Source organism: Manis pentadactyla, chromosome 10, assembly GCF_030020395.1.
Source record: "Manis pentadactyla isolate mManPen7 chromosome 10, mManPen7.hap1, whole genome shotgun sequence".
Lineage (NCBI taxonomy): Eukaryota > Metazoa > Chordata > Mammalia > Pholidota > Manidae > Manis > Manis pentadactyla.
The window spans coordinates 23517976-23541829 of NC_080028.1; the positions used below are offsets into that span (position 1 = coordinate 23517976).

General features: G+C 43.8%; 1 protein-coding gene and 1 non-coding gene across 4 annotated transcripts in view; one reads left to right on the forward strand and one right to left on the reverse strand.

Moving 5' to 3' along the window:
* ELK3 (ETS transcription factor ELK3) overlaps positions 1-23127 on the reverse strand; it is a 63718-nt gene extending 40591 nt beyond the window's left edge. For 2 of the 3 annotated variants that reach the window (XM_057486497.1, XM_036891573.2), the window contains exon 1: positions 22786-23127. The gene's annotated coding sequence lies outside the window, so the exon portion shown is untranslated. Of the gene's footprint in view, positions 1-22508; positions 22531-22785 lie in introns of those variants that run through there. The other variant, XM_036891574.2, reaches the window with a different exon arrangement.
* On the forward strand, positions 324-430 carry LOC118915609 (U6 spliceosomal RNA). Its single transcript, XR_005026153.2, has one exon. It is a non-coding gene; the product is annotated as a U6 spliceosomal RNA (small nuclear RNA).
* Positions 23128-23854: the final 727 nt, after the last annotated feature.

A 23854-nucleotide genomic window follows, 5' to 3' on the forward strand; every position in this document is an offset into this window, starting at 1 on the left:
CAGCTACAAATTTTGCCCCATCAGGGACCATGAGAAGGGAAAAGATCGTAACATCCTGACTGAGGAGCATGCCCCACCAGCATCGGCCCACCCTGAACACACTAGCAAATTCACCTAAATGAGTCTCTCTCTTACCAGAGAAAAGGAACAAAAAGCGAAAAAACCTTAAGTTGTTTCTTTTCCTAAATTCCTTGATGCCTAGAATTTTTAATGAAGTCCTGTATCTAATGTGCAGGTATGATAAAGTCCAGTTTATCTGGCTACCACTGTAACACAGGGAGGATCCACACAGTATGCTGTGGCTCTTATTAAAAACTTAGAGAGTGCTCACTTTGGCAGCACATATACTAAAATTGGAACTATACAGAGAAGATTAGCATGGCCCCTGTGCAAGGATGGCACACAACTTCGTGAAGCATTCCATATTTTTAGGAATTCCACTCCTAGGAATTTACCCCAAGAATGCAGCAGCCCAGTTTGAAAAAGACATATGCACCCCTATGTTTATCACAGCAGTATTTACAATAGCCAAGAAATGGAAGCAACCTAAGTGCCCATCAGTAGGTGAATGGATAAAGAAGATGTGGTACATATACACAATGGAATATTATTCAGCCATAAGAAGAGGGCAAATCCTACCATTTGCAACAACATGGATGCAGCTAGAGGGTATTATGCTCAGTGAAATAAGCCAGGCAGAGAAAGACAAGTACCAAATGATTTCACTCATATGTGGAGTATAAGAACAAAGAGAAAACTGAAGGAACAAAACAGCAGCAGACTCACAGAACCCAAGGATAGACTAACAGTTACCAAAGGGAAAGGGACTGGGGAGGATGGGTGGGAAGGGAGGGATAAGGGAAAAAAAAGAGGGGCATTACTATTAGCAGACATAATGTAGGAGGGAGGCATGGGGAGGGCTGTACAACACAGAGAAGACAAGTAGTGATTCTACAGCATCTTACTATGCTGATGGACAGTGACTGTAATGGGGTATGTGGGGGGACTTGGTGATGGGGGGAGTCTAGTAAACATAATGTTCCTCATGTAATTGTAATTAATGATATCAAAAAAAAAAAAGTTCGAGAGCATGTTGAGAGTTGAGATCTGTTTGACACATTATTATGCAAACAAGGGCTGCCTTAAGTTAAACTGTTTCATTCAGCCCAACGTCATTTAGCTGACTTCCCAGACTTTCCACTTAAAATACACAGAACACATGAAATAAATGCTATACATATTTTTAAAATATTTGCAAATCAAAATTTCAGCTGATCAGAAAACACTTCTTGTTCCTCTTTCCCTGTCCAGACACCATTTTAAATATATGAAATTTTATTAGGCATTGTAGTGCCGTTCTTTCTGCAAAATCCAACTCTGCACTTTTATATTTAGAAGATCACTGCGCTGCTCTTCCAGGCAGAGATGCCTCAGTGTCAGACACTGCACTCCGCTGACCTCGCCTCCCCCTTGCCACTGCAGTGGACGGCCTCTCATTGTGTCTCCAGGAGCTAAGCAGCCCCGTCACGACAGCTGGCCAGGCCCACCTCCAGGCCTCTCCTCTCCAGGAAACAGAGCTACCTGCCCTGCGCCCCAACCGCTTCCTTTCCTTTGTAATTTACAGCCTACAACACGCCACCATGGAGGGTAGCTAGATCACTTAAAACAGTTTGTCAAATCTGAATAATATGCATCCTTCCTTTTAAAGAAGAAATTAATGGGCTCCCTGTGTTGACAAATTATTTTCATGAGCAATTTTATTATATTCTCCCTTCACTATAAACACCACAACTGAGTTTAAGCTCAAGATTTATAATTCTTACATAATGATAACATGAAGTTTATAAATAAAATAGATTTCCCCCTCCCTGTTCAAACTAACAGTTTTTACATACGACAGATGACGTTTTGTTGAAAGGCATCCAACACTTAAAAAAAGTGATGGCAATAACTGAGCCAATGTGGGTTATTTTGAGTAAGATGTGTTTATACTACATGCCCTATAAAGAAAGACTCAGTTCTCTCTCTACTCTTCCAGTTTTTTTTTAGTCTCCATTTTATGCCAAGACATCATCTGAGTATTTGGGGCATGTCAATGAACAAAAGAGATGAAGACCTCTGTCCTCACAGAGCTTACATTCCAGTGGGAGAGTACAGCCCATAAACATCAAACGTGGGGCTACTGACTGATCTAGTCTGTTGGAAAAACAGTGCTATGGAAAAATGCAACCAGAGCAGCTTAAGGGGGTGGAAGCCTGGGATGCATGAGGAGGGCAGGTCACGGAGAAGCTAAGAGCAGAGTAACACCTTTGTTAAAAAATTATTTTCAAAATAGGTAAAATCACAGCTCTCATACAGGTATACAAATGAAGACATGTTACTAATCAAGGAGGGAACTAGATAACATTATAAAAAGTTCAAAAAAGAATCCAGATAATAGAGGCACATATAGATTAGGAATATTGAAATGAACACATGCATGGAACCGAACAGGGTGAAAGAGGAGTCGATACTAGAAGACAGAACAGTATTTGCATATAAACAATCATTATTTTCTACCTCTTATCTATCACGAAAGGGGCTGTAAAATAGCTTCCATAAAATCAGAATCACATCATCCAGAGGGGTTTTCTCTATCACGCACAGTTTTTCACTGAAGCATAATTATTTTCTATTAATTGTGGCAGGTGAGAAAGTGAACCATTTTTGTCTACTTAGACGGCTACATACTGGGTAAAAGTAGATTCAAGAGCCGGCTTCCCGGGGTTGAAATGTAAGTACCAGTCCTGTCTGACTGTAGGACACCCTCCTAAAGAGGGATGATGATAACACAAGTACCTCCCTTACAAGGCTGTTGGAAGGATTCATACCTGAGTTACTAATAATGCACTTGAACTATACCTTGTACATAGTAATGCTATTAGAATGTTTGATATTATTTTTCATGCAACAGGGAAGTCTCTTACAGAGCACATTGTGAGTTCATACGGCCCTCGCCTAGCTCAAAGCCATCATTTAGATACTGTATCTACCCTGGTTCTTTGTTTATTAGGCAATAACCCTAGTACAGGTACTGAAGTCCAGGGAGAATTCAGATGACTGTTATTTATAAGGTGACTTGGAATATGCTTATGTTTGTTTTTTCAGACTAAAATGTTAGAGCAAAATTTATTAAAATTCTGGCAGAAAACTTAGATATTGAGCACATACTTGCTGGCTCCAGCTTAAGAAACACTGGTTTAAACTGCTTAGCCTGAACCATCCAAGTTGCTGGGGGTCCAGCTAAGATGCTCTTGGGGGGTAGCCCGCCCCCACCTCTCTTGTGCCTCTGGAAGGGGGAGGGGAGTCAAGCAGATGAAAGCTGTTGTGTCAGAAAGAGAAAAGAGAAAAGTGTTCTGAAATGACAACCCAAGGGACAGCTACAACACTGCAGCTTTATGCCTGCTGAAGAGGGAGCCCGCGTGGTACCTCTCCTGGGCTGGCCAGGGCACCAGATGCGGCAAGTGGAAAGGGGTGGAGGCGGCCCGGGAGTAAGAGCTTGTCCCTGGCGCAGACGGGAGAGACCCTTCAGCAGATTCTTTGAGTGGTTACTTTCCAACCTCATTCAGTATTTTCAGGTCTTTTTTGTTTCTAAAGAATGTAGATAATATCCTTGATACATTCCTTAACCTGGATGGAGCCTCAAAGAGAAGAACGTGATAGACTGAATATATTGATCACTCTCCTTACCCCTGGTGCCCCTGACTGCCTGCTTGAGAGGCGGCAGGCCATGTGGCCCTGTGACAGTGTGAGCATGTCGGGTTCCCCCCCTCGGGTGGAGGGTACTAGCCACCAGCGCCCGGCGCACACTCAGGAACACCAGGCAGGTCCTCTGACAGCTGGGGGACCAGTGAGCTCCCAGCACCAAAGGAATGAAAGCTGCTCCCTCCCCAGCGGTGGGCGCCGGGCCCAGCACTCACCACACAGGGGACAGGGCGCGAACGCAGTAAGCCCCATGCTGAGTCAGGTGGCTCAAACAGGAGTACAATGAGCAGGACAGAGAGGATCAAAAGGCAACCCCATCCTCTCAAATCGAAGTGATTTACACGCACACACACGTGTGAACACACTCATGCCAGGGAGCCCTTTAGCACTTACCTGTAATCTGTCTCGCAGTGTCAGTTATTCATTAATTAATCTATTTTCCAATTATAAGAGCCTTATTTTTTGTCTTCTCTGTACTTAGTAGATATTATTAAGCCTTTACCATAGACCAAGCACTTCTCCTGCATTATCTCACTTAATTCCCACAGCACCCCTATGAATTAAATACAGTTATTGTTTCCACTTTGCTATTGAGGCCCAATTGTGGGAGAGCAAGAACCCCCTGGAACAACCTACTCAATGTGTGGCCAGCATATCAGTGCAAACTGCTGGTCACCAGTCACTGATAAGAGACATACAGAACTTGAGAGTTTAAGTATATGGAGACTTCTTTTGCAATTTGTCACTGTCACCTCATCCAAATATGTGATCAGTAGGGCTCATCTCACTGGCACAAGCTGTGGCCCAGTCAGAAACATGAAGCAGAACCATGCTAAAATGCATGATATTCAAGGTTAGTTTTTTTACTGTAACCTGAAAGTATATAAAAACCTAGACTTCACTGATTTCACTAAAATATAATTTAGTGTAACTATAGTTTTATGGGATAAATTGTTCGAACTGGTAACTATGGAAGGATTGAAAATAAATTTTACAGTGCAGCAATACTTGCTTCATTTTAGGTGAAAGTTCAAAAATTAATAGCCCGAGTTTGCCGAAATGGGTTTAAAAAATATTTTTCCAGTCCTGTTAATATACCTGGCTTCTCCAGTGCAATTAAAACAAAACACAGGAATAGTTTATATACATCATTTCCTACAATTAGCATTGTTGTATCCAGCCTAGATTAACTTCATTAACTCTTGACTACATTAAAAGTGAAGTTACCAGTATTAATACTGATCTTCTATATTAACTGCCTTTATATGCATTTTCAATGAATATACAGTTTTTGTAATTATCTTTCCCATCATGCTTATTGTAATTATCTACATGGAAATGTAATTTTATGCCTGTTAAAACTGTAATAAAAAATAGGGGTTTGTATTTTGATAATTTTTAAAATTTTATTTTCCTGGTCATTTATTTTTATTGTATTTCACAAAAATTATCAGCCCACAAGATGTAGGAAATCTAAAAAACTGGTTCTTTCCCCTGATGGTTTGAGACGCCCTGCTCTCAGGTGGCGACTCCCTGAGCACTGACTTTCATGTCGCTTGAACTATCCCAGCTCTGAGATCAGTGACAGGCCGCAGTAGGCACCCAATAAACGCTTGTCAAGTAAGTGAATGAATAAATGAAACTGAGGTTAGCCTGTCCCACAGCCTGTGCCCTTAATGGCTCTGTACTACCGCCTTCCACTGAATGAGTGGGCCACGCATTCGACTTAAGATTAGGCTAGTTGCAGAAGTTTTCTAGAATGAGCCTGAGCACAGCCTGAAACTAAAGGTAAAGCGTCAGTAGGGTAGAAGACAGATGTTCCCCACAGCAGGCAGGGGTGGGAGCAGCCGCGGCCAAGGCCAGAACGAGAACCGACGTGGGGGCCTGGGACGAACTGCCCCTGCTGATTACCCAGAGACAGCCTCCCACTTGGGCCTGAAGAACAGGAGCCACCGGCAGCAGGGGCTGCGGTGCTCCTTCAAACTCACCAGGGCCCCCCCGCCGCCACCGGCTGCTGGGAGCGAGCTCTGCCCCCAGCCGGCCGGCCTCCCCACATCTCCTGGAGCCTGCTCTCCCCATGGCCAACTCAGCTAGCTAATGGCAGAAGCTAATGCCTCAGGGACCAGCGCTTTGCACAAGTCTAGGGTTTGTACTTTTGATTTTGAGGGTTTTGGTGCAGTGAGGGTCCCCCCAAATTGTTTTAAGCTTCAAGCCCCACAGAACCTGGGCCTACCCCTGGGCGAGTCCCTTCTCAGGCTGGCTCCTTCCAGAACGGCTTTCCTCTTCTGGGAGGGCATTCCTTTTGTCCGCCGCAAGGTGGCGCCAGACAGCTTCGTGTGAGACTGCTGCGCAGACTCCCAATGGAAAGCATGAGGTTTTGGCTTCCACTCTTTGAAGTGGAAATACCAACTTACTGTTCTTCTTTCTATTGATGGCAACCTAATACTTCTCTTTGCACGTTCCTGGTTTCATTTTTAAAGTTACATTGGGGTAGGAGTTGGAGAACTATTATCTTTGATTTTCTAAAGCTTGTATACTAAAGAAATTGGCCAACTTAAAAAAAAACAAAAACCAACCAGTTAGAAACAAGAAATCCCAAGGAGAGAAAAGCACCCATGTAAGAAGTAAACAAAGTAGGTGTTCAGTAAGTACATGTCTTTTTGCTTGTTAAAACTTGCATATGTTTAGAGAATGAGGATGAATGTGTATTGTCTGAAGTTCAACTGCTCTGTCTGGAGCAACATCATTACTAAGTGTTTCTGTACCATTATATTATCAATGTCCAAGAGAAAAAGCAGAAACCATTTCAACATATCAAACAAACCCTGTATTTAAATCAAGGAATTGGAAAACAACAATTTGTATTATTTGAGGTGTGCAATAACTCAACGCAGAATAATTTTACAACATTAAATAAATAATTTAAAACATTTGGTAACTATGTAGTCCACACCTGAAGGCTTCTTTATTATTTTTGTGAGATACCACTAAGATTATTAAAATTTTTTTCAAAAGTCATTTTAATTACTGTCAACCACAAAAAAATGCTAAGCTGTGAGGCCAAGTTCATGTCCTTCAAAGCTCTTATCTATTAACATGTTTGTTTTCTCCTTCATTCTGTGAATACTATAGACCGTCCATTTTTAAAGAGCAAAGTGAACAGAGAGGGGAAGTAGCCATTGTTCAGTCTACTTACTTACCATTTACGGTTTGCAATGTTTTACAAAAAAGTTTTTCAAATAGCTCTTCCATCTGAGGAAAGAGGAAGACTTTTCAGAGGAAATCACTGATGGCCACTGTAACAACAACATGTGTTTGCTGCCTGTATGGCCCCCCCTCTTTCCTTCTGAAAGTCTGTGCTGTCTCCAGGTAAACTAGGAGCAACTCCATTGGTTCATTGGTGACTTTTCTATGGGTGAATTTCCTTTGGAAAAGTAAATGGATGGCTATATTAACTCTGGCTGGGAAAGTGTGTTCAAGCCACTCTACCTCCCACATCCGTATATTCATGCCATTTCCCACCCCGCCCGACTGTTGCACAACCCAGACCTATCTGATCCCACATCTTCAGACCAGCCCAACACCGAAATGTGAAAGGGCCTACTTTCACTCAAGGCTGTCTCACATGAGTACCTATTTGATCTCTAACTCGGCAATACCCCGACACTCCCTAATGTTCAGAGTTCGTTCTCCCTGGGCCTGAAGAAGCTGCAGGGATCAATCCACAGGGTAAACAGATCATTGGTTGTTTCAAAAGCACACACCTGTTTCTCTGTACCTCAAAGTGCAGGTCACTTTGAAAGTTCCCATCATATGTGCCTCCTATGAAACCTTCCACAGACAGGACTGGTCACTGTTAGCCACCATTTCATTAGCATCGCCTGGCAACTCCAACCTGGCCAACAACAGGCACTCAATAAAAGGTAGGCAGTGAACCTCAACTTCTTTGCCATTTAAGTGAGAATCGTAATATCCGACTTCAGAGATTCTTTTATAATGTGCTAAATAGCCCAGACATAGAATAATCTTTCTCTTCTCTACTTCGGGAGAAAGATGGACTCATCCACTTCTCCAGTGTCTTCTGAGCGCTGACACCCTGCCTGTCCCCGTGTGGCTCCTCGGGTGGCCGTGCAGACAGAGTGCGCCCTCTGTAGTCTTCAACATACACCTCTCCACTTAATTTTTTCTTTGAAAACATCACACAAATTTTATTGGGCAGTTAAAAGGAACACAAGCCTGATTGATCAAAGCAGCCAACTGGTCACTCAGTCTTCGCAAAGCAAAGCTGCAGTTCATTATAGCCACTCAGTTCACCACATCCACCTCCCTCATATATCAACATCCCCAGGAAACAGATTTAGAAGTCCTGGGCACTGCAGGGAAAATTTTTTCAGTTAACCAACAGTATTGAAAAAGCAGACCACATCTTGAAAAGTGAGTAGGGCTATAAAAATCAGAGGTTCCTACTACCTGGGACAGTCCCCAGGTCCCACCATAGAGTCTCATGGGGACGTACAGGTTCTGCTAACAATGCTTTACTTTAAACAAATGGGCTGTTCTTTGTCAGACATTTCTGGACTAAAACCCAAACGTTCACTTTCTTTGCTATTGTTTTTGGTGTCCGTGTTGTTTGTGTACATCTTAATCCTGGCCTGAAGCATGTCCTTCTTCAATTCTCATACCTGGTAGCCTTCAGCTTCCTCTTCTGCAGGTCGCAGGCAGGAAACTGGAAAATGGGCCACAGGAAACCTGGCCTCCTACATCTGTCCCACTTTGTAATTGCATCTCTGGTTTCATTTTGCCTGTGTGTCAGCTCTGCATTAACCCTCAAAATGACAGCCAAACCCCGCGTTCTGAGAGAACGCTGCTCCTACTGCCCAAGAAAACTCCTTGAGACGTTTTCTCCTCCGCAGAGTCATTAACCCTACAAGGTCAACAGGGAAAAAAATACTAAGCAAATTCTCCAACACCTGTCATTTGGATCAACTAGAAAAATGATTCATTAGATGTGGGAGAGCTACCAGTATAAGTCCCCAGTGAAAATCAGGACTCTGTCATAATGCTGTACACAGAAGTTACTGCAGATAAAAATGATCACTGGTGGTCCAAGACTACCTGATGAGTTTTAACTTGCAAGGCTTTGGTAAATCACCTATGAAAATAAGCTATAATCATACCTCATCCTAATTTCTTTCATTATGATACTGTTTCAAATTATGTTTCTTAACAATTTCACCAACTATTAGGTTGAACTATAAGAAATCGTTGTTTTTTTTATTGGCCCAAAACAGTCAAACACTAGCAATCTCATATAGTCAACCTCTATCGTAAAAGCACACACAGAGAATAGAAACATAGACACACACACACAATCACATCCCTAAGGCAGTATCTTCTTCCTGTGTTTGGTCCATGGGCCCTTTGAGAATATAAAATTCTCTAAAGAAAAAAAAAGATACATTCATACATAATTTCAACAGGGTCTGTAAGACCCTAAAGGTAATTAGTAAATCTCATGTAAAGTGCCCCATTCTAAGAAAAATGTAGCAGTTTCCTCCCCAACCAGCAATACTGAGATCCCATGCAATTCTCAAGAATAGGGCTCATACCAAAAAAAATAATAATAATTTCTTTCAATCTGTGCTTTTCTTTTTTAATGTGAACATTTCACGAGCATTTATTGTGCCAGGCATTGTGCTGAGTGCATTATACGTGTTGCCTAAATGTGATACTCCATGAGGAAGTCATACTTAGAAAGGTGAAAAGAAGACAGGGCCACAAGAGTAATAAGGACAGAGACTCATATGCAAACGCATCTGGCTCTGAGGTCCAGCACGTCACCACACATATTGCCCCTAGCAGGGGCCTCTTAGATGCGTACCTCACTGCCACTAAGAGAAATGTCTCATTTTAACTCAGGGCGACACAACATTCCCAACTAGGAATCAAATCGGCAACTTTCCTTGTTCATTTCTGGCTCTGTCTCATTGTGATTCCAGTGATTGCGACTGGTTCTGTTCTAACAACAAAACTTTGAACCTATCCCACCATCATATTTGTCATCCAACTTCCCTTTTAAAAAGCCCTGTATATTGGTTTAGATACAGTCCAGGTTCATCTAAACCCAACTGATAGAGGTTGGCTCTTGATCAGGACAACAGGGCACGCACGAGAACTGTACCCTCTGTAACTTAGCCCCTCCTCAGCGGGAGAGACCATCCCCCCACTGCGTGTGTGCACACAGGCCAGTGGAACCCGGGGACGAAGGTCAGAAACAAAACCTAAGTGATCTAGCCTGGCCCTGGAGAGGGGCCCCAAACCTGTGCACATTTCATGTAACAATGAAATGAATCATGAGAAATACTTCCCGTGCGAATAAGGGCAGGGAATCCTACCAAAACGACATGACAGTACTTAGCAGGGCACCTAGCTCCCAGCAGGGACTCGGAACTTTTCCTTTAAAGAGGAAAATCTCTGGGGGAAGCCCTGTTTCAGGTTCTAAAAAAGCAATGCTTGGAATTTCATGGAGGATCACGACATGCACTTGAAAAAAAACTCTTGTTTCATGTTCAGTATAACTTACTTAAAATCTTGCTAACTGACCTTAAATTTGAGCTTCAATTTAATAAGTTCCCTAATTTCCAGTGGGTACTCCCCCCCTTACTACCCGTGGTTCTTATATTTCATAGGCCTTTGAATGGAAAGTCTTTTACCTAAATTTTTGTACTCTAAGTATTTGTAAAATTCGATCCTGTGCGTAAGGGGAAAAGTTGGGAGTCAGAACACACACATCTTCATCACAGGCCACAGTCTTAAAAGAGCTGCACGAGCTCCTCTGTTTCAACTTCTTTATCTTTCAAACAGGAATAAGGTCAACACTGTGCCCTCCATACACGAGTGTTACCAAACTAAGACTTCTTGTGATTAAAAGTATTTTGAAAGTAAAAAATCTCTAAGTTCTCCTCTTGTTCAATACATCATGCAAATGATCTTTAAAATAGGAATGGAATAAGGCCTTCAGCTTCAAGTAAAGCCTCAACAGAGATATTTTTAAAATCTGTGGTTGTCTTATCAGAAAATGTTTATTTGCTTAGCAACTTTGTTATGATCAGTTTATAAATAAAGCTAAAGGATATCTTTCATACGGCTTCCACTAGAATGCAACCATAGTCTTTCAGATACACTTGAAAGCTTTTCTGTGCTCAATAGTAAGCTGGCGCAGGCCTCAAGCATATTCCTTGGGCAGTAAGAACACTTTTGCGTGATACAAAATGATGGTGGTTTTTCCACATCCAGAAACTGAAACGTTTCCTGCCAGAGCATCCTCCAAACTCTTCTATTGTGTTGAAACTGTAAAATCTTTCTAAATCAGGACTTCCTCCAATTATGCTTCAGCGGCGTCTTTCTGGGAAGGGTAGATCCAAGGCAAAAGGTAGGAATTCCTGCACCACCACCCAGTGGAAACATCAGGGGAAAAAAGCAATAGAAAACATGTTTAATCCAAGAAAAGAAAATGCATGTCTAGGCTCTTCTAATTCAAAATCTGGACACTGTTCTTCTTCCATCAATGGCAACCAGCAATATGTTGGCTTCACAGTAGTGCCCTTCCTCCTCCAACCGTTCCCTTAGTGCCGCCCATGCCAGGGATCGGCGGCGGGGCACCTGCCCTGCGTCTCTCACACGTGTGCACACACACCGGGCCGACCCCAGTCCCGGGTGAGGTCAGGTGTGGGCTGCGACACCAGCCCTTCCTCTCAGAAGGATCCCCGAGGGACGGGGGTACCGGGAAATCTGCACAGCTGTGCTCGGCATCCAGTCCTGCTGCAGCCTCAGGCATTTCCGGACAGAGGTAACCATCTGGACACCTTCCCCTTCCCCTGGCCTGGCTGCAGCCGGTCTAGGCCCCCACCTCCATGTCTACATGGAAATCCTACCTCCTTAGTTCCATGCCAGGGCCCCCAGGGCCATTTCTCCGGTCCCTCCAAAACTCTGTCCGGTGCGACCATTGCTGCTGCTCCCATCCTACTAAAGCCACTGTGGGTCCTGCAGCCTCCGCGTAGGTCACTGCAGTCTGTCTCCACTACACTACTGCCATCAGCAGAATGAGTCTCTCTTTGCCCGTGACTGCTGTTCACACATGCATGACACATCAGGCCACTAATCTTAGGAACGGATGGCGCATGGGAACCCCGGGCCCTACCTCCAGCTTTTCCTTCACAGAAAGCCCTGGCAGTAGCCTGAAGACGGAGAGAGGCCAGGGTCTTCCCTGGGGAACTGGCAGCTCTCATCTTCTCTACAGAACATAAAATATCATTTCTTCAGTCACTTCTGGTTGGTTACATCACAGAAGAAAACTGTCCCCAACATCAGCACACCTGGAGGAAGCCCACTGAAGAAACCATTTTACTTTATCTTTTCACAACAGTATATGGACATGGAAAATGGTACTTTCTTAGCTGATCTTGGCATTGTTTAAGTATATGATCAGTATCAGTGTTAAAACTTTATAATAAAGCATATCTGAAGTGCTGATAATTTACAGTTGCTAGGAGTGTTACAAATGTCCTCCCCTTTTACTGAAATTAATCATTTGCCAAAATGTGTTGGTTCCTGGAAATGTAAAGATTCACCTGGAGAATATTGATGTTAGCTAGTCTCTGGGTCCTACTACATAAAGGGTGGTTGCAAAAAATAGTTATGAGTCACTGGTAACGGTGACATCTCCTTTAGAGAATTTTCAGAAGCCCAGAGAGCTGCAGGGGCAGCAGCCTAAGCAAGGAGCTGGGCTCTGCAGGCTTCCAGAGTCTGCAGTCTCCTTAGCTTCACTGCTTTCCTTTGGTGCTCTTAGCACAAGTCTTTCCTGGTTAAGGAAATGCAAATTTTAGGGCCTAAACTTCTATACATAAAATCTAGTATGATAATATATTTGCTTTGGAAAGGATCTATGAAAAACAGTGATTTTTCAGCCCTCCAAATATCAGCCCCTGCTCATGTGGCAGACATCTGTGAGGGATCTGAGATGTGTCTAAACTTGTGAAGGTGCACTCTCCCTTTTGCAGGTTTCCAGTCTCCACATGCATACGTTTCTCTCACATCTTTGCTCCTAGATTACCAAGGCTAGCTATACATAATGATTGTGGTGCCAAAGGGCAGAGTTGCTTCTAAATTCAAGTAAGTTCTATTACGGTTCTTTTTAACATGAAGCAAAAATATAATGGCATTATGGTAAAATGGCAAGCAAACACATCTCAGTTTTCAGTGAAAGTCTGTTGAAAAGAAGACTGACTTGTAGACAAACTACAGTAACTGGAACACATTTAAAATAACTTGGAGTTCACGCTGAATAGTTATTTATATGAAAACTGTAGCAAAAATGGACAAGGAGTGATTTCAAGTGATTCATGCCTGTTGTCTCCCAATGCCTTATACTTAAAACACTGAATAGATGAACAACATAATATTGAAACTATCATCAAGTGGAAGACTGATGGTCATTCATTCACATCAGATTAACGTGCACACGTATTTCCTTCAGGAGGCCATCAAGAGCATCAGTTGGAAGAAAAAGGCTGTTGGTGGCATTAGCTTCAAACATACGCTATGTACCCCAAAGCACCCTCATGCCCCTTAATTCCCATTCAGGAACCTACTGTCCACTAACTTGACTTGGCCCTTGTTGAAATGTCACATACAACTTGTTGCTCTGGTCATTCTTCCAATAACTGTTCAATGCAAATACATTAACTGTACAACAGCAGCCAGATCCTGCTTTAAATGATGTTTCCCCATGCTCAAGAAAATCAACCTTTCTATATTTTAATCATCTGGTGCATGTACGATCTTTTACGTCAAGGTCTTAACGTTTCTACTTTCCTAAAGACAAATTAAGAGGCCTTAATATTTAGGTTAAAAAAAAAGCAAAGGATGTGGCAAAGGCTGGAGGAGGATGCTGTTCTTGTGGTTCAGCTCTGATTTAAATCAAAGCAGGGCAACACTCCTATTTGAAAGCAGTGATGCCAAGCCTTTGAGAACCCTGGTACATGGGGTCATTTTATTTAAGACACCTTCTAATAGCATATACTTTTGTAATGAAACTAATTCGCTTTCAGAAATTTTTAATATTCATCAAAATTACTCAGTTTATCCAAGTACCATAAATGCAGATTAGAGAATTAGTGCTAAGGCACCCAGAGGAGTGAATTAATTTAGGCAAAGTCAGCGAATGCCAAGTGGCTGGCTGACTGATGGCTTCTGTTTTTGCCTCAATAATCCACTATGCAGTCAACCATCAGCAAGGTATTGCTGCCCTCCACTAGAGGCAAGGGTGTGAGAGCATCTCTGGGCCTGGGATTTAATCAGTTCCCACCCTGACTCACAATGCCACTTGGGAGAATTTGGAGATGTTTGTTCTAAAATCCTTTAAAAAAGGAAGAAAAAGCAATGCTCTTCCCCCAGCCCCTCTGGTCTAAATGATCAGTCTCTGGGGCTTGGAACCTAGGCAGGAGACATTGGCTAATATAATTTCCCTCCAACGCTCATGAATTCTCGATTTCAGAGGATTTCAAAGTGCAGACCATACAAGACTGAGGCACTTGCCCACATGCAGTCTTCCAAGTAGTACTGAATGGTTTGGACCCTTCTTGTATGTTCACAGTGAGCTGTGCTGAAATAATCAGGAATCTCAGCTTTCTCCTCTCCTGGAAATTATATAAAAAGTCCTAACTCTTGTCTGAGTTTTCACAGAAAAACAATCATTCTCTGGGGTAGAAAAATTTAGCTAACATTCCCTGATGCTCCCATCCTCTGTAGAGAACTAGGGCTCGAATCCTACATGAGAAGAGGACTCTGTCACCTTCTGGAGAAGGAGCAAAAATTGAGGTCACATTATTATCCCGCTCTTTTAAACGTGTATATCCCTCTCACAGCCTAATCTATGGAGGCGCGCGCACGCACACACATCTGCAAGTGCCAACTCTTTCATTTTTAAATCAACTCCAACAACCAGGGCTTATATTTTAGCCTCTAAAGGTGAACTTTCCAAACTCCAGGAAAGGGAGAGTGGGGAGGTGACATTTCTAGCGCACTGAGTATTAACCAGAGGACTGTTCTTAACTGTTACTGTTAGGGAATTGTTCTATCACCTACAGCCCCTTTTCTTGCTGAACAGAACATTCTGATCTTTCTGGGCCTTGGTATCATCATTCTGAGGATGACTTAGAAATGCGGGCAGTGGAGGAGAAACACCCCCTCAGCCCTCCTCCCCCGTTACCCAGAAGCACAACCTGAAATAAATTCCAGGGCTTGTTTGTTGCTATAATCTCCCTCTTCTGACAAGTGCAGGGAGGAAAATCTCCTTAATCATACATTCTGGTCAATGTTTTACTAACAACAAATTGGTCCTTGGCAAAACCCAGCTGATAACAGCAGATATAACCCTCCTTCACCCAAAACCATTTAGGTATTGAGTTATTTATTCGTTCAAAGCACACAGGCAGAGCCTCTTACTATTTTTAAATCAATCATGAATGTCATTCACTAATAATGAAAAGTAAAGGACAACAGCTACACACATAGGTTTTAGCCTAAGTGAAAGATTCTAGCTGTGGTATTATGGAACTCATCCCTAGTTGAAAAGTTGCTCAAGTGAAGTCTTGATAAAGGACTAATGATGGTTGCTGTAGAATGATTAATTTAAATAATAATTTTATAATGAGAATCTTCCAAACTGTGCTGCCTTGTGAATTAGTAACCTGTTTGCCAACCATTCTCAGGGAACACTGATAGCAACAAAAGCACTAAGGTTTGTCCCCTCAAATACCAAACTACCCTGATTTTTGCATATCTACTTTTCTTGCAAGACTGGACACAAATGGTGGAAAACAATATATCCTCTGAAGAGGATCTTCTTGGCTGTCTTTATGGTTTAACCAGGAAATATCCCTCTTACTGGTGCAAGTAATTTATTGTCTAGGAAAGAGCAGGGTTTATATACAACAATACAGTGCTTTATCAAGCAAGTCCAATGGCCAAAAGTTGGGGGGGTGGAGGTTATATTGACAAGCTTTTCCCCTTCCAGATTGTTTTTAGTTCAACGAATGCCTGATATTCAGTACAAAGCACTGGGATAAATACAAAGATGAGAAACACAGATCAGGTCCAGAGGGAGCTTACAGGTGTGCGACACAGCATGACACACACATGCCCAGGTATCCCTCACTATCTGAATCTAATGGAGTCAAGGGCCTGGATAACAAGGGATCAGGGTCCTAACACATCTATTTGGTCCCTGAGTTTGGGGTAAGGAGTATTAATGAATAATGAGGGATACCACCTTGTCTCCAGAAATATGTATCTGAAAGGGTTCAGTACCTGTGTAAGGCTATGGAGAGGAAGAACTCAGGTGATAAGGAAACCTATGAATAAAGCCTGTGGCAAGGGCCTGGCAGGCCAGGGGTGGGAGACTATGGGAGAGCTCACCTGGGGGACCAGCCGCAGCTTCATCAGAGAAGAGATGGTTGAGCTGAGGCCTGGAGAACGATGCTGAGCTGACCAGGCAAAGTGGACTGAAGATCGACGGGAGTGGGGGGCCGGGAAGGGAATTCCCAGGAAGGAGAACAGCATTTGGAAAGACCCAGTGACCAGCAGGCACGTTACACATTTGAGGAACTGAGGCAACAAGCGTGGCTGGCCAAACCGAAGCCTGTAGCTCACATTAAGGATTTTGGTCTTTCTCCTAGCTGAAGCCACTGGAAGATTTTAAGCAGAGGAGTGACATGGTTAGATCGGTGTTTTAAGGATAGCTCTAGCTTGTGGGTGGAGAAGGGACTGGAGGGGTGAGAGGGAATGTGGGGCCCCTGGGATATAGTGGTGGAGGATGGAAAGCATTTTCAAAGACAATCACATCAGAAAGATGGAGCAGGGACTTAACCTGGTGATCAAACTTTTATCTGGGCCTATATGTTCTAGTGACTTATTTTTAACCAAGCAGATTAAATAAAAATACTGTAGTAATATTTTATTTAAAATAATAATAATAATAATAATAAGGGAGAAATGTGGGATTCACATATAAATCAAGTATAAAAATCAAACGAATAATCATATCTGACTTGACTGTTTATAGTTCATGATGTGTGATCAAAACTGAAAGTTTCTGTGATGACTGCCCTTGCACTGTTCACCATGTAAGAACTTATTCACTATGTAAGAACTTGTTCACTGTGTAAAAACTTGTTCGTTATGCTTCAGAAGATTGGAGACTGTTGAGAATTAGGCTTGGGGTTGATTAATGATTGTGCACTGAGTTCCCTATACAGAATTTTATTGTTGTTAACAACCATTTGATCAATAAATATGAGAGATGCCCTCTCAAAATAAAAATACTGCAGTATTTTATCAAGGTGTTCCTGGGTTTAATAACATGCTAGAACCATGAAACTGCCATAATATAAGAGAATGTGCTAGATGACAGAAGAATTCTCTATTGGGAGGTAGGAGGTGGCAATTACAAAGGTGTACACAATTAACCTTTAAGATCTGTGCCTTCTGATGTATGTAAATTATTTTTAAAAAGAAAAAGACACCAAGAGTCTTGGATTCCTTATTCTAATTGCCTGGAGTAAAGGACAGCTAACCTAACCAAAGATAAGGCATCAGATAAGTGTGTTTTACTCCTACCACTTACTCCCATATTTATACTGAGAAAATCAGGAATTGTTCTTAGAGATGGTAGCTTTAAAAATACTTATGATACTACGTGCTTTAGGACCTCTTTTTAGAGCATATGAGTGAGCAAATTCACTTCAGACCAATTCAAATTAGAATATATTAGTATAACCAATATCTTCATTTCTTTAAAAACATACAAATCAATCTTACAGCCAAATTATACAACAAACCGATTTAATTCTTGGAACAATTTAATAAATTGAATAACTACTTTCCAGGAAATGTAAATTAAAACAAAGTAGTCAATGAGTTAATTCCTAGTGGCGATTCAAACCAAACTGCAAATTTATTGAAATGACCGATTCGAGGGTTTATTTTTAAACTGCTGACTATATGTAAATTTCCAGTAATGGATGAAAGGCCATTTTAACTTTGGTTATGGGTAAGAATCTTAGGGAGTCAAATTTCTGCGCAGAATAGTTACTTAAAAGATTAAATGGGCTGCCATTTTGGATGGCCTTTAGGATTTGTTAACAGGTCACATACACACACACACACACACACACACACACACACACACACACACATAATGTAATTTATTGGAGTTGCACTGTAAGTGGCAAAACCAGAACTTTGTCTTACTGCCATTGTTTCAACCAAAAAGCTGGATAATCTCAATTCAAACTGGCCCTAGACAATAGTCATCTTGAGCTGAAAATCCACTTAAAACACCACTTTCAAAGTTTAGAAACTACTGATATAAAAAGAAACAGTAATAAATAAGAGTTGTCCAAGTGTGCAAGAGGCACCTTCCTCCCTCTTTGTAGTCAGAGAGGCTCTAAGTGTATTTTCAGTTTAACCTAGTTTCTTTTTTCATCATTTAACATTCTATTTTGATGTGTCCTGTACTTCCTGTTACTACATCTTGATATTCTACTGCAAATCATGACTCATTCTTAAGTCACACAGAAACTCATCAAAATCCCAAATTTCACAGTGCACATGAATTCTGTCTTTCAAGAGGGCAGCATTCTTAGAACATTACTTGGAGCCACAGAGACAAAAACACCGAACAAGTCCATGTAGAAATTATGTCAATCCACTGTTACTGTTGAGTCAACACATTTATTGGATCAATAAATAAAAGCTCTGTGTGGCAATTTTGGTCTCAGTACTAGTTATTAAAATGTGTTACATGATCTGTTGCATAAAAGTAAGTTACAAAACATAGTGTGATTCCAATTAAAAATTGTATGTAGTTCGCAAGTATGTGTATGTATATCCACACATGCATTTTCAAAGACCAGAAAAATATACACCAAAATGTTAACAGTGGGATAATGGGAGAGGTTTATTTTTCTCTTGGTCGTTTCCTGAGTCTTCCTCAGGTAATTCATATTAATATTTTTATAACAGAAAAACAACAATTAACCTTTAGAAAATTGTTAGGCTATTGTTTACCTCCAATACATTATTAATCAATGTATGAAGGTGAAGAGTAATTATGGATAAGTAGGACCTAAAAAAACTCTTGCCTGAAATACACAGGAAATCTGACAGGAGGGGGCAGGTCCTTCATTCAAATGATCTGTGCAGCCTGTGTGTCTGTTTAGGGGGTACAAGCCCTTAGGTAAAGGCAGAAGCCAGTTGACTGAAGCCCGGGCACAGCCAGAACAGACAAAAAACCCATTTCTTTAAAAGTTTAAAAATGAGGAACCCCTGATCTGGGAAACATGGAGATGGCTGATTTGTCCCTAGGCCTGGAAAGGAGCAAAGCTATTAATTAGTAAGCAGTAACTCACCATCAGTGAAAAAACATTCTATTTCAGAAAGTTACATCCTTGGGTTTTGTTTTTTTTTTTAGTGTCATGGGTTGTCAGTAGGTAATGTTTTGCAATCATATTGGTTTCTTGAACCAGATAAATATATAAATATAATTGGGTAGCAGAAAACACACAAAACCCAGTATTTGACAGCTAAGAAAGGGATATTTTAATTTGTATGTGCTGCCTGGAAATCCTTTAAAGCTGATTTCAGGAAGAGAGTCAAGTTCCAAAAAGTTATTACAAATATAAATTACAATATATGATCTCAGAGGTACATTTACTGTATATTAGCAGTTTTGAATTATTAAATTTTTTGAATTAAAAAAAAAGGTCTTTGACAAATGTTTAGGAAACTCCAACATTCAGATGGGGCTGAAAAAATATTGCTTCCCCTCCCTAACTGGGCTTTTGCCATTCAGGTCTAAAAAAAGCATTTAGTACCAAGTGAGAGGGAGTCAGAGATGGTCCCCTCAGCTCACAAAGCTACACCATCACAATGTCATCATTTCCATGTCATTCTACTGCATATTACTGACCAGAAAGAAAATGCAGAGAAAAATTAATGCATACTATGTTACATATGTGGCAGAAAAGTGCAACTAATGACTTTTAAATGTCCTATTTGTTGAATGAATGCATATAAAAGTGTTACCAATATCATCATCAATGTAAACAAGAGTTTCTCAATCTGTGCACTACTGACATTTGGGGCTGCAAAATTATTGGGGTGGAGTGCTGTCCTGTGCATTACTGGATGTTTAGCACCATCCGTGACCTCTGCCACTAGGTGCCCGCAGCACTTCGCTGGTTATGACAACCAGAATGTCTCCAAATACTGCCAAATGTCCTGGGGTGAGGGGGTAATTACTCCCAGTTGAGAACTATTGATATAAATTAATATTATGCATTTCAAATAATAACTTACTGGGATGAAGAATTCTAATTACCTTCTTTTTGTTTTGAAGGACATATAGTCTTGAGAGAAGAATATTTACAATTTCCATCCTACAGGAATGCTCATGCATAAGGATGTTAGCCTTGGACAGCTTTTTTTCTTTACCTGTTTAAGTTCTGTTGTCCTGTTCTCAGCTTTCAATGCAACAATTTATTGAGCATCTACTCTGTGCCAGGCACAGGGTTAGGGACATCCTGTACTCATGTCCACTGACTCACTCCCTGGTCAGGCTGGTTGGCCTGTTTCTCGGACATGCTTTGCCACCACAAAAGAAATGCCAACACCTTAAAAACCCTCAAGAGAGCACGTCCTTGACAATAAAGGGGCCCCACTGTTCCATTTGGGCTCCTTAAAACTCTTTACCCCATTTAGTAACTCTACACATTTCCAACATTTAAAGGTTTGAAAAGAAAGGGGGAAAAAAAAAAGGCCAGAAGGCTTTTGCTATATTTGGCATAGAAAGACCATCAGGGGTGGTGCGGGCAGGATCATTACTGGAAACTCTAAGAACACTTATGGACAGTCTTCTTAACTGTCTGACCCAACGTGCCCTCCTAACACAATTTGTAATTTTATAATCCCCATAAATTGAAGCTCATAACTGACCTTTCCCAAATAAATGTGTGTCACTGAGAGAGAGAGAGCAAAAGGGAGAAAGATTCAGGGGTATTTTGCTTGGCTATAGGGCAAAAAGGCTCAGAAATCGATTTGAGCTCATTAGTAGATGCCTGGAACTTGCTTGGTTTCTCATCTCCTCCTGCTCCCCCTGCCCCCAAAGACTGAAGCAGCGACTGGGAGGATGAGTATGGATGCTTGGGTACTAGGAACACACACACACACACATACATATACCTGGGAAAGAGGGCCTGTTAGAGCACACCCACACCCACACACACACACACACCTGGGAAAGAAGGCCTTTTAGAGCACACACACACACACACACACACACACACACACACAACCTGGGAAAGAAGGCCTGTTAGAGCACACACACACACACACACACACACACACACACTACACACACACACACACCTGAGAAAGAAGGCCTGTTAGAGCACGCACACACACACACACACACACAAACACACACACACACCTGGGAAAGAAGGCCTGTTAGTCCGAAATTCAAAATGGCCAAAGTGACTTCAAAGTTTTCAAGATGCTACCCTGCAAAGTTGGCTGGGCGGCTGCACCTCTAGGTAAATAAAGCCGTGACTTGTCTCCCTCCCCGGCGCAGGGCTCCACCGGCTGACAGTGGCTGCACAAAACCCCTCCTGTGCCGAGCAGCGGAAACTCCTAATGAGATTAGTTGGTGTGTGTGCAGACATTACTTAGCAGTGACTAAAGGGGCTCTCTCTTCCTGCAGCAGCCAGTGGAAAATTCAGGGAACTTTTTCCCCCCGCAGCAGCAGAATCTCTTAACCCTCTCCCCAGCCAACTCCGAAAACAACTCGGCTCCCCGGCCCTCCCTCTCCGGGCCGGGGTGCAGGGGGAGTTAAAGACCGGCCGGGGGCTTCCAGAGCGGGGGCTGGGAGGGCGCCGGCGGGGAAGGGGCGGGGGACCCCTCCAAACACTACAAAGGAAACTGTAAAAGGCACAAATACATAAACCTGGGAAGGAGCAAACCACAGTTTCTTTGTGAGCTCCTCTAGTGAGTCATTTTCAAGATGCTGTCTGCTGCCAGTTTCAAAGCGGAAGCGCATGGCAATTAGTCTTGCCGTTTCCAGACAAGCCAGAAACTCTCCCGACACTCGTTTTTTTTTTTTTTTCTAAAAAGCCCCTTTTGCAGTTTCTGTAATAACATTTCTTGTTCCCACCCCCAACCCGCCGCCCAACTGCAGCTTGTCCTCAGGATGATTCGGTTCACAAAACATAACAAAACCGAGACCTCCTGTTTTTCTTTTTTAACCTTCCAAAATGTTAATTCCTCCTCCCAAAAAAGTTACAGTAGCATTACAGGCCAACATTTCAGCCGCAAGCTGGAGAGCCCCTTCCTAATGAGCGGGGACGCCAAGACCCTGCCTTGCGCCAAAACCGTCTCCAGTGAAGGCTCGGCCGGCTTTTAAAGGTCCGGCTGGGCGCGCGCCTAGGTTGGTGACCCGGACGGGGGTCACCTGCCGAGCGAGTGGACGCAGCCCCCAGCCCCGTCTTCGCTCCCCTCCACCTCTATCCTCTCCCCGAATCCGGGCACCGGTGCCCACTGCCACCCCGTGGGGAGCCCCAGCCCCAGCTGGAAGGCCAGCGGCGGTCCAGCCTCCAGGCACGCAGCCTGCTCCGGTCACCGTCCCTCCCAGGGACCCCACGTCTCACCGTCCCTGCTCCCCGCGCGCCCCCTCCTCTGGGCTCGCCGTGCACTCCAGGGCGGGGTGTCGCCAGCGCAGGGTGGCCGCTGCCCCCGGCCCAGCGCACGGACGCGGCGTGGGCTTCGCAGCATCACGGCCGCGCCCCCTCCCAGGCCCGCCGCCCACCCCGCGGCGCCCACCCGCCCCACCCCCACCAAGTCAAAGGATAGAACGATGGAAAAACCACCCCCAGCCAAACTTTGCAACTGTCCGAGCAACAGGCAGAAGAAAACCCTGCTACCTACCCAGATGTGGGGGAGCTTTCAAGATCCTTCTTCGGGGGAATTTCTAGGAGGAACCGGGCGAAAGCCCCCGACTTTCCATGCTGACAGGCGTCTGCAGACGGTCTGTTGCTCTTGTAATGAGATCCTGATTTTTCCCCCTTTTTTTTCTTTCTCTCGCTCCTCTTTTTTTTTTTTTTCCCTCTGGTGTGTGTGAGAGCAGGAAGTTGGAGCAGTCAGGCCGAGCCGGCTCACTTCCTTTACTGCATTATTCCCCAGGCGGTGTGCAGTCTGTGTAAACAGGCTTTTCCGCCCCGCGCCGCGCGCCCCGGCCGCGGCTGTGCGCCGGGGCTGGCCGCCGAGGCCCGCGCATTCTCCGCCGCCCGGCCCCGCGCTCGCCCCGCGCCGCGCCCGCGCCCCGCCCGCCGCGCTCCCCGCTTCCTGCTCGGCCACCCCAGGGGAGGAGCCTCCGGACCCTCAGCGACTCCGAGCGGCCGCAGCCCCTCCCCACGGGGGGTGGGGGCCAGCCCGGCCAGAAACCCGGGAAGCTGCCCCCGACGCGCCCGGGGCTGATCTTGGGGACGCGCGTCTGGGGATCCCTCCTCCCCCACGGGGGTCCCTGCGCTGGGGACTGCCCCGGCCACTGCAGAGGGGTCCTGCCTGGCCCAGCTGGCCTGGGCATGGGAGGCCCGAAGTGGGGAGGCCGCTGGACTTGCTGTTTCCTGTTAGCTGGGGTGAAGGTGTTGTGTGGCGCAGGGGGACTTCGGGAATGGGGTTCAGGGTTTGGTAGCTCTGGCAAAGGGACGCTTTTATAGGTGGTGGTGTTGGAGCGTGATTGCTTAGGATGGGATGTTGGATATGCAGTAAAGGAGGCACGGTTTCTGTCTGGGGATGGACACAGTTCCTGCCTGGCCTTTAAAAAAAAAAAAGAAGAAAACGCCAGCACTGGAGTAGGGGGCCCGCTTTGGGGAAAAGGATGAGGAGCCATAAACTGGAAGCCAGGATTCTCCAGGAAGAGACCTTTCTGGCCGTTCACTATGGCCTACCACAGGTCCAACCTTACTTTCCTGCTTGCTAAGGAGCTCCCGAGGGA